This window comes from Scatophagus argus, chromosome 21 (genome assembly GCF_020382885.2).
Source record: "Scatophagus argus isolate fScaArg1 chromosome 21, fScaArg1.pri, whole genome shotgun sequence".
Classification (NCBI taxonomy): Eukaryota; Metazoa; Chordata; class Actinopteri; family Scatophagidae; genus Scatophagus; species Scatophagus argus.
In genome coordinates this window covers 13,282,971-13,293,545 of record NC_058513.1, presented here as the reverse complement: position 1 = coordinate 13,293,545, position 10,575 = coordinate 13,282,971, and positions in this window count along the sequence as shown.

The window sequence follows — 10,575 nt, the reverse complement described above, 5'->3', positions numbered from 1 at the left end:
GAGAGGACAGGGAGTCACCATGGGGAAATCTATACAGTTTATAATTGGGGGAGACTACAGAAGGAAGAAGGGAACCATAACAAATCTACACAAGGGTGCATGAGGCTAAATAGACCTGAATGTCTAAAAGCAAACTGAAAAAGTGGGACAATTTCAAGAGAAGAGTTAAAATAAATACATCTGGATCCATGCAAACAGCCACACATCTAACTAGCTGGCATACACCATTTAATTGATGATTTTCCATTTACTCTATTAAGATTTTATTGTTTAGTGTTAAGGAGGTAGCTCAGGCTTTCACTTAAAACATGCAAAATTCTATTTGACATATGCATAAAGAACAAATTTATAAAAGTTTATTGAACTGGCTCTTCACAGGTTAATACTGCGAAGTCTTAAATAAAGAATCCCAATAGGAGGCGGTTAAGTACCTGAAGACTCAAAGACTTCATTTACAGTCCTTAAACTGTATCGCAGCGATTTCTGTGTCAGAGGATTTGTCACCTCTGCTGTGAGGTCTTCCTGCTTTTCAAAACACACAATGGGGGAAAAATTAAATCCCTGGAGGAGGATTTAGACACTTATATAACTCCCCAATTATAAAGTTTTTTTTCCCTTCAAGAAGCCTCAGTGCCCTCCCTTCTGTTTATATGCCTCACAAATATCTAATACTGAACTGTGTATAATGCCAGTATGCCCACATGACTGCAGAAAAGGCTCTTTTGCTTTCTGCCCGACTGAGTCAGGCATAATGGGAGGCTTGAAAAACTGCAAGCTTAAACCAGCGCGTTCTTGACAAAGCCTTGGTGGCTTGCTGGGAGACTGTGCATCCTTGGAAGTTGCCAAAAACTAATTTTCAAGAGCACTCAGCATGGTCTTAAAGCTATCTAATGGAACCACACCCAGACTGGACGTTAAATACCTCACTCCTGCATGGGCAATTTGCTGACAACGATGAAGGAAATGACTGCAAAGGCTACCCCAACAACCACTAACATTTAAGAGAACAAAAAAAAAAAAAAAAACACAGATGAAAATAGCTATACAAGTTAAAGAAAAAGATTCAACACAGTATTTACACATAAACATGTGTGATCAGAAAATGAATTCAAACATATGAAACGTGCAGCAACCAATAATATACCTCACGTACACTGTATAGCCAAAACTACATGGACTCTCCAATTCACATTATTGAAAGTCTAATACACAACATACGGGCATTAATATACCTCCATTCTTCTGGGAAGAATTTCCAGATTGTGGAACCTGACTGCATTCATTTTCTGCCATTCAGCCACACAGGCATTAGTAAGGTCAGAAACTGATATTTTTGGTGAGATTGCCTGACTCACAGTTGCCATCCAGTGCTTGATGGAGTTGAGGACTACAACTAACGGTCATTTTCATTATAAATTAGTCTGCCATTGAATCATTCGGTCTATGAAATGTGAAAAAAAGAAGTAGAGAAAAATGCAACTTCCCAGAGTCCAAAGTGACATCGCTGATTCAAATCCAAAACAAAGATATTTGTATTTTAATTTACTATGTCTGCTATCAGATATGAAAAAGACAAGAAATAGTTGTCCGTTAATCGATCGAGTGTGATGGATGTTGAACCTAACTGTTGCATCTTCAATTTATTGACCAAGGGAATAACAACACAGATCACTATAACAAACGTGTACCTTACAACACAGAACATTTTCAACAGTTGTTAGTTAGTCGATGTATGATTACACAAAATTACATAACTTACTTTTATAACTTATGAAACAAAGAAATATGAGCCGTTCAAACAGGAGCAAACAATCATGAAAACACAACTGCAAATCATTTACATTTGTTTCCTACTCCCGAAGTTAGAAATAAAAAATGTGATACAGGTAAGAGTAGCTTGAAAAAGAAAATGCCTGGTATGTGCTTTAAAGCCTTGTTCCCTTTAAAAGACATATTTTTGAGAAACCATGACACCAAGAGGTCCCAGGCCCCTCTGAACCCCCCCTTCCCCTCTACTTATATTTCAACCCACCTTGATGTACCTGTTTACTTGTCTGTGGGTGGTCCAGCTGGTACTACAACAAATTCCCTTCTCCCACACTGGCAAATCGAGAATATACCTGTTTATCCGATTTCAGGAAACGGCTAAAGCCATTGGCTTGTTTTGCAGTTTTAGTCCTCGGTATGAAAGAGTTAGAAAAGGATCGAGAGTGAGTACATGGGGAAGGAGGGGGGATCATTCAGCGAAAAAGTCCCCTGGCCAGGCCTCAAGACCACCTAACCTGTGGCTTCTATTCCTGACCCCATAATGTGTGTGTGGGAGGGGGATATTACCTTTTCACCGACAGTGCTTCCCCATATTCCCTGACCCCACAGAGACATTACAGTGGGCAAATATAAAGCAGGGTTTCATGAAGCCTGAGCTTATCTGGGCTCTGAAAGTATGTGAGACATGCCTGGGAACAAAAGGCCGTCTCTCAGCCTGGGAGCAGGCCAAGGGGATCTCTTTCAGCGACCACAGATTGCCCTGTGTTTTCTTAATTGACAGACCTCGGCCACATTTGATAGAAATGACATGCAGCTGGCAGGGAGCGCCAGCCTTCCAGGTAGACCACCTTTCAGCAGGAAAATTGTCCTCAATCTAGTTCATAAAGAAAGTTCGATGGAGGTCTCTCAGTCTGCGTCATAAACATATTGTGCGGAGGAGGGTTCACTGTGGGTTACACCTGGGTGGGAAAAGCTGGACATAGTGTGGGCGACTTTCTTAAGTCCCCATCTGCACCCACAAGAAATGTCAAGAAGCACCATTTAATAATTAGCCATTTAATGTGTTAATGTGTAATGTGCTTATTCTGTGCTTAAATGATTGGATTTTAACCACGAGCTTTGTCATCTGTGCATTGTCCTCTTTTATGCTGCACCCCACCTCTTTATTGTTCATTCTGTAAATTTGTGTTTCTTTCCGTACATCTAAATGCACATCTGCTTGCGTTGTCTGAGTAGATGCTAAACTGCACTTTGTTGCACTGGTACTTACTGCATGCAATGATGATAAAGTTTGAGTTTAATCATACTGCTGGATTACAGTGGGTAGGTGAGGATACATAAAGCTATACTGCACATTCCCCTTTCACCAGTCTGAGGAAAGCATGTCCTCAGCTGGCCAGATACAGTAGTGCACCCTGGTCTCCCTTCCACCCTTTTTTCTTTTTTTTTTTTTTTTTAAATAAATTGCCCTGTCAATCAATTCTGAAAGACATAACCTTACTTTGTGTTTGCACACTGAATCCCAAAATTTAATGTTCAATAAAATTGAGGAAAGTAAATTCCCAGTACCAAAGACTGAAGATATTTTAATGAAAAGAAACAATAAAAACAAAAACACGGAGATTTGAAGGAACAGAATTTGATATACGGTTCAATTTGAACTCTCTTTGTGAATTCAAATCATTGCTGCTCTCTGCTGGCTGCTGATGTTTTGGGATGTATTAGAATCTTGATGTGTTGATTATGTTTTGGTTTATATTGTATTACTAGTTTCTCTGGAATTTTTCATTGCATTAATTTCATTATCCAATTTCTTTCTACTCCTGAAGCATGGAATATTTTGAGCTTTCTGTTTCATGTTGTGTGTAACTCACTGTGTTTTCTTCTTAACTTGGACATCCCACATGTGTGTGCTGAGCACCTTTCATGTCTTTAGATATCTCTTGAAAAAAAAAAATCTTGATCTTAATATATTCACCAGACTTAAAAAGTTACAAGACTCACACTAATAAATACTATAACATTACAATCTTAATAAGCCCAGGTTTATGCATTTGCATCAGATACAGATTCACCTCTTCAGTGCTAAAAAATGCAAATGAATCTCAATGATGTGCCAGCAATGACAAACAACAACACAAGCTGCCAAAATGCCTTTGTCACGGCACATATTGTCAAAATCTCTTGTGTGCATTTAGATGCTGGGCACCCCAAAGGCCGAAACTCCACAGAGAATAAAAAGGGGGCCATATGGCATCCACGTCTCAAGCCCCCATGATCCACCCAGGCTGATTTCCCATCCGGTGCAGGAAAAAGGATTTGAGGGTGCCAAACGCTGTTGGTCCCCTGTGGATTTTAGTGGGCCATGGAAGATAAGAAACTAGCCATCCTAGACAGCCAGTCCCATCGGCAGATAAGAGAAGAAAAAAAGGCCCCTCAGCTGCATCTGAACCTTTGATCAACATCAGGCCTGATGTGCTGCGACTTCACAGCCTTCATCCAATGCCAGAATTTTTGTTTCTCATTCATTTTTGCCAAAATCAATCCAACAGTAACAGTCCTTATTAGTATGTTTGTTATGTTTTGTTTATGCATTTCACAGGGTTTCATTACTATAACATTCTGCCTGATTAATTTGTTTACGTGTCATGCACAGCCCTCATGAACTTATGAGTGCACGATTGCCAGTATGAAGGAAAATGTCCTTATTTAGCAACATTTTGCAATAATCAGCCAACCAAAACAACTTATCAGAAGAGCACAATATGGCCCTCTTCCAATGCACCGCTAAAATGGCCCAGGCTTAAAAAAGGAGTCATGCCACTTATGTCAGCACACCACAAACTATGAAGAAAACTAACAATCCAACTCCAAGCCAACTACTGGCACAGCAGCAGCGTTCATCCAGAGGAGCTTTCACAGCTCCCTGGTACAGCTGGGGAAAAAAAATCAGCGACATTATTGTTGGTGTTTCCACCATGTTACCCACTCCTGCCTGAGTGGCGGGACATTTTAGTCAGCCATTTCAGATACATCACTCCTCACAAACAATCAGCAGATGAAGGAAAAAAAAACACTGGATAGAAAGTGAAATAAAACAATAAGTATCATGATAAAGGTAACAGGTGAGCACCAAAACCTCACAGCAGCAGTCAAGCAGGCAAGCAGGCAATTAGTTACTCACAAATATTAAAATCACAAGAACTCGGCTTGAATGTGGTGTTGAAAAGCAGCACATGATTGTTAAGCGTTAAGCGTGTACGAGTGTAACAGAAATCGTAACAGATGCACAGTTCATTCACAATTATAGCAAAAGCAGTAGTAAAGCAAAATCACACAAGTCCACAGCTTTTGAGTTTAAATATATACAAGTCCACAGCTTTTGAGTATAAATACATACTACTGAATATAAAAATAAATGCAGTTACCTTTTGAGTGACTAAAGCTATGAAAGCAGCCACATTTCTAAAAACCAACATACAGCAAATATTTGCAGGTGGTAAAGATCAAACAATGGCAACAACCTGAGGGATAATGTGTGCAAAACCAGTCCAGGCCTCAACTCAAGGTCTCCACAACCATAAGTGTCACAATATGCATGCCAAGCACCAAGTGAAAACAAAGTTCAGCCACTTCAGGACACAACCTGAACAACCAATATAAATACAAATGCAGCTGTAGCAGCACACGAGCATATCAGCCAGCAGACATCATGTTCACAGCTTTCTGACACAAGAACATAAACACAGCTTATCAAAAACTTTTTAAAAAGGGAAGTACTTAGCTTTACGAAGTGAAGCAGTCATGTCTGGCCTCTCCTTGAAACTTTTCTGAAGAGTGATTATGGTCCCAAACACATGGAAACTCTTCCAGCTTCAGGCCCGGAGTGCGCTGTGTTTGAGGCCTAATATGACCAACAACCAAGCCTGAGCCACTCTCGATCCTCCAGCAGGCCATCCTAAAAACAACAGTATCGGCCCAGTGTGTAGTATTTCTCCAACAAGACAAGTTTCAGTATCAGCGAGTGTTAGAACACAAAAGATAGCTACCAAAGGAGCCATGTACCGTATAGCAGCAGTATAGCACAACTACAGAGGGCAGGGCATCAGCTTAAACAGCCCGCCTTGAAACAAAAGGTGTGCTTGATATAAGCTCCAGCCAGCACAATATGTCATGTGTGCAGAGGGCAGCATGACAATTGGATTTGTTTGTCTTCCCGCATCTAGTTTGCAGGTTTCAAACCGTTTGTTTTTAGCCTTGTTATGCTTTAACGAAATTATATGGGATTAGACCCATAAACTTATTATCTGTTTAACTAAGTTCAATGGGGAAACACTGTCACTCCTTTTTGTAGCCATCTTAGTGGACTAACATGGCTGTTTCTATAGGGATGGTGCTTTGGTCCAGACCGATGTATTTCAACAACAATTTGATGTATTGCCAAGAAAATTTAAAATGTCAAAGTTGTATTCATGTTGGTGACTTCTGATCTGTGGGTAGCTGGATTACTTTTCCAGTACTTTGGTTTGGACTTAATGGTGAGTTGAAAACACTGGGTGTACCCTTGTGACATTGTCTGCGCTTCTCCATTCATGTATACAAATAAAGCACTCTTTTTCCAAGAATATTTCTACAGTGAAAAGAGATTTTTAGTCTCACGTCTGGCCTGAGTTGAATGAACTAACCCAAGTCTCCTTGCTCTCACACAGACATGATCCAGACTATTTTAGAGATTCCCAACCAGATGAGATTGTTATTGAGCCCTTCCTGGATGAGCTCCTGTCACTTTGTTCCATTATGATCCTAACTGCCTTTCTGCACAGGGAGCATTTTTTCTGTTGCTGTTCAGTGAAGGCAGAGGAGGGAATATTTCGGCAAAAGATGGGTCACAACTTCCCTCCCCTGCTCTACAGATGCTGGTTGGTTAATGAAGTAACAACAAATTGGGCCGCAGGCTAATCTGGAGTGGCGTTTCCTGGCCCCTCTTGGCCCATAGAGATGTGTTTCATTTTCTCTTATCAGTGATTCAGTCATGTGCATTTACGCATGGACGCCTCTGTCTCCCCCAATCGCTGCACTAATGGAAACTTCGTTAATGTCATTAATCTGCGGGCAGAGACATGCACTAAACACATATTTTGCTGTTTGTTCTCCATTTGTCAAATAACACTAAGATCTTCCTTTATGATAGAGTTTTTGACACTGAAGCAAAAGAGAAGAAGAAAGAAATGACACTTTGGGCATATTTTTGTTTTGTTTTGATTTGTTTTTTTTGGGGGGGGGGTTCAGGTTATGGTAGTCTGATCATGGCTTTAAACATGTAGGCCATATCCCACTATAAACAATAGTCACCATGTTCCATAGATATTCCAGTGATGGTCTATATTTTAAAGTGCAGAAGTAAGGAGCACGATGAAGACCTCTAACCACTATGCAGTGAATTCAGAGTTGTCTTCCTTTGTCTTAATCCCCTTACAAAGTAAATGATGAGACAGCCTCAAGCATCTTTCAGTGTCCACTAAGCATAACAAGATGTGAAGCGTGATTACAGCAGAATGCTGAACTCTGATCTCTGCTGGCTGGAGGACACAAGTTCAGCACTGTTACTCACAATTTAGCAGCCCAGATTAGTCGGAGGGCAAAATGCTCCTGCCAGAATGAATCCTTGTCATGCTTATTGTATACATATTCTGTATTAGGTAAATCAGTGTGTTTATATTGAAGGCAAATTGAGCGTGGCTACAAAAACTTGGCCTCTGGGTACTCAGAATCCGGCTGAATGCAAACCATAGGTGGCAGAGCAGGGGACTGGCAGGAGGGAAGGTCACTTCTTCAACAGCAGAACTAAAGGCTGAGACAGTGGAGGAGTAACAGAACCACATTTTGTAAAGACCGTGAAATGAATCATGTTATTTCTGGAGAAATGAACTGATCAGGAATTGCCAGAATGCAAAGTTAATTGCTTAAAGATTCCTTTGAACATGGTATTTATGTAACATTCAGTCATTAAAAAGTGTAAAAACAACTAGACATTGCGAAATGACCTTCTTCAAAGGTAGAGAAAGCCATAATTTTAGTTGACCTAACTGTGGATTTCACTTGGTCGTCTGTCAGTGGTGTCATATCCCGTTTGCCCCCTCTAGTTTGCATAACTTCTAGGGGAATGAAGGAGAAGGAAGAGAGAGGAAGGAAGTTGGTGAAAGTGACTGAACTTGAATAAATTTTCACATCAGATAGATTTTCATCTGCGGAGGAGGCTGTTTAACAGTGAACTCCTGCGGTCCCACAATACTTCACGACATCATCGCACTACATATGTTAATGTTAATGTTAATGTTTTGATTTTGAGACCCGGAACAGCAGAAATTACACACAGTGAGTTTAATACCCACAGCTCTATTATAGTACAGTGATTCTGCAGTTATCAGTTTGTAAAGGGGATGACAGTAGAGTAACTTTGAGAAAGTTTGAGAAAATGAAACAATTCCCAGTTATTTTGTCCAATCAAAAGTACAAAACCAAAATAAGGAAAGCAAAAACATCCTTTCACTTGAGAAGTTGGAAACAATGAATATTTTTGCCTCACAATTTCAAAGATAAATCAATTACCAAATTATTGGTAATTAATTATGTTGACCAACTAGTCGATGAATTAACCAACTGTGACAGCAGGAGAACTATCACCTGCAAGCAGCATGAGAAGAAATTTACAACGTCGGTCATAAAAGTATAGCTTGTTCGAAATAGGAACTGGGCCAACATTCTTTACCCACAGTGTGAGTCACGCTGGTGATGATGTTCCATTCATTCAAAGCAAATGAGAACAATGTTTCAATGAAGACATAAACAGCGTGAGTAACTAGCAGGTCTGGAGCTAGCTGACCATGTGTTTCCTGTCCAGTCTGGGGTTAGGAGCACAGTAATTAGGAAGATGCTAATTGGTCTGACAGTTCTGAGTCCTAGAAAGGCTTCAAACGTTGCTTCAATTAGACGGCACCCTAAAGACGTCTTGTGTGGCATCGTCATTCATTCTACTCAGATGCTGGAAACACAACAGTGCCTGGCCTGAATCTATCTACAGTCTTTTTCATTAAACCCTCACAACCATGACACATAGCATCCCTAAAGAGGTCCAACAGCATCTCCCACAAGTTCATCAGCACCTTCAAAATCTTTCTAAAATGAGCCACTTGCTCTTTAGTTCACCAGACTCTACATGTTTATTCATGCTGATTTTAAAACCCAACATTATTACTTGCTTGGTCGATCGACATTTTGATGGCCACGCTCACAAAGCCATTTTAATGTTGTCATTAGTTATGCTTCTCTGGTAGCCAAAAGATGGATCCCTAAGTCGCAGGATCCAATAAGGTTGTATATGAATGGTTGGAGGAGATAAACTACATCAAATAAATGAAAGGAAGACTCATTCACTGATGGAAGACGGGACAGAAAGTCTGTTAATTAAAAATATGAAAATGAACAAAATCTCTAAGACAGTTTAAGAGGAATCAGAAAAGTGGCCCAATCCAATTTCTGATTATTTTCTTGAGCAGGATGTGTTTTGTTGTTACACATGCTGAAGATGAAAATAATATTGTTGCATTCACATAAATAACTAAAAAGTAATTTGATAACTCTGGCTTTATTATTCAGTCGGTTAATGTTACGTGAAAATTGCTTATAACGATTTATTTCTCCTGGTTTTCCAAACTAAAATGTTTTGTTTTGTGTTTTTTGGTTTTGGTTTTTTTACGGGTTGCCTAAAGTGAAATTGATATTTAAATTCCCTGTGTGACGGGGATGTTTCGTGACCGAAGACTAATGGTAGTTGTGTTACAAAAATACAAGGACCCCAAATAAGCCAACTCAGAAGACTGAAATACAAAAACACAAAAATCACAACAATCAAACTACACTATTTACAAAGTGCAACAATTCTAAGATAAGTTACACATAAGTTACTCTTAATTCCAGCAGAAACACCGAACGGCAGGTGAGTCCATGTGGTCTACAAAAAGGTAAGTTTAAAGAGTTTATCAAAGCCCTGCATCTGAACATGGAAATGAGTTCTCACTCTCCCCCCATTTCTTTTATAGTCAACAAACTTAAATTTCAAAGAAAAGGGAGCAAACTAATTTGTAAGAATGAAAGTAATTCCTTAAATCACCACAAATGACTTAGAGTCAAAAAGAACAACTCACAGTGAGGATGAGCAGATGACAGCCTTAATAAACCTTTTTTTCATGGAGGACATTTTGACATGCCATAGCAGGAAAACCACATGTGTAAATATTAAGATTAATGATGGCTGAATTCTATTTAACTGCTTCAGTTTCGGAGTCTTGGCATTGTGCACGCCAGCTCACAGTCACACTGATATGATTTAGGGAATGTACAAAAATTAATTGGGGTTGATCACAAAAGTATGTATGTTTTATTATTTCATTATATTTTATTTGACTCATTCCTCATCCTGTCTTTGTATCAGGTCTTTGAAACAAAATCGAGATCATTATGTCAGTTTTGAGAAAGAGATAGATGAAGACCTTTATAGTTATTAGGGAAAGAAGGATATCTCTCTCGACCACTACACTACTACTACATCACTAGTCTGGTTGTGTCAGGCATCATCTGATGTAATTCATATTAATTTTTATTATAAATAATCAGAAATAGCATTAAAATATTGTATTGTTCGGGTATATTTAATTAGACACAGAGGTGCAGCCTGGGGCCTGATTTACTCATTTGGTGGCTAGAGTAACTCAGCTGTGCTTGTTTTGTTTTGTTTTGTTTTGTTTTGTT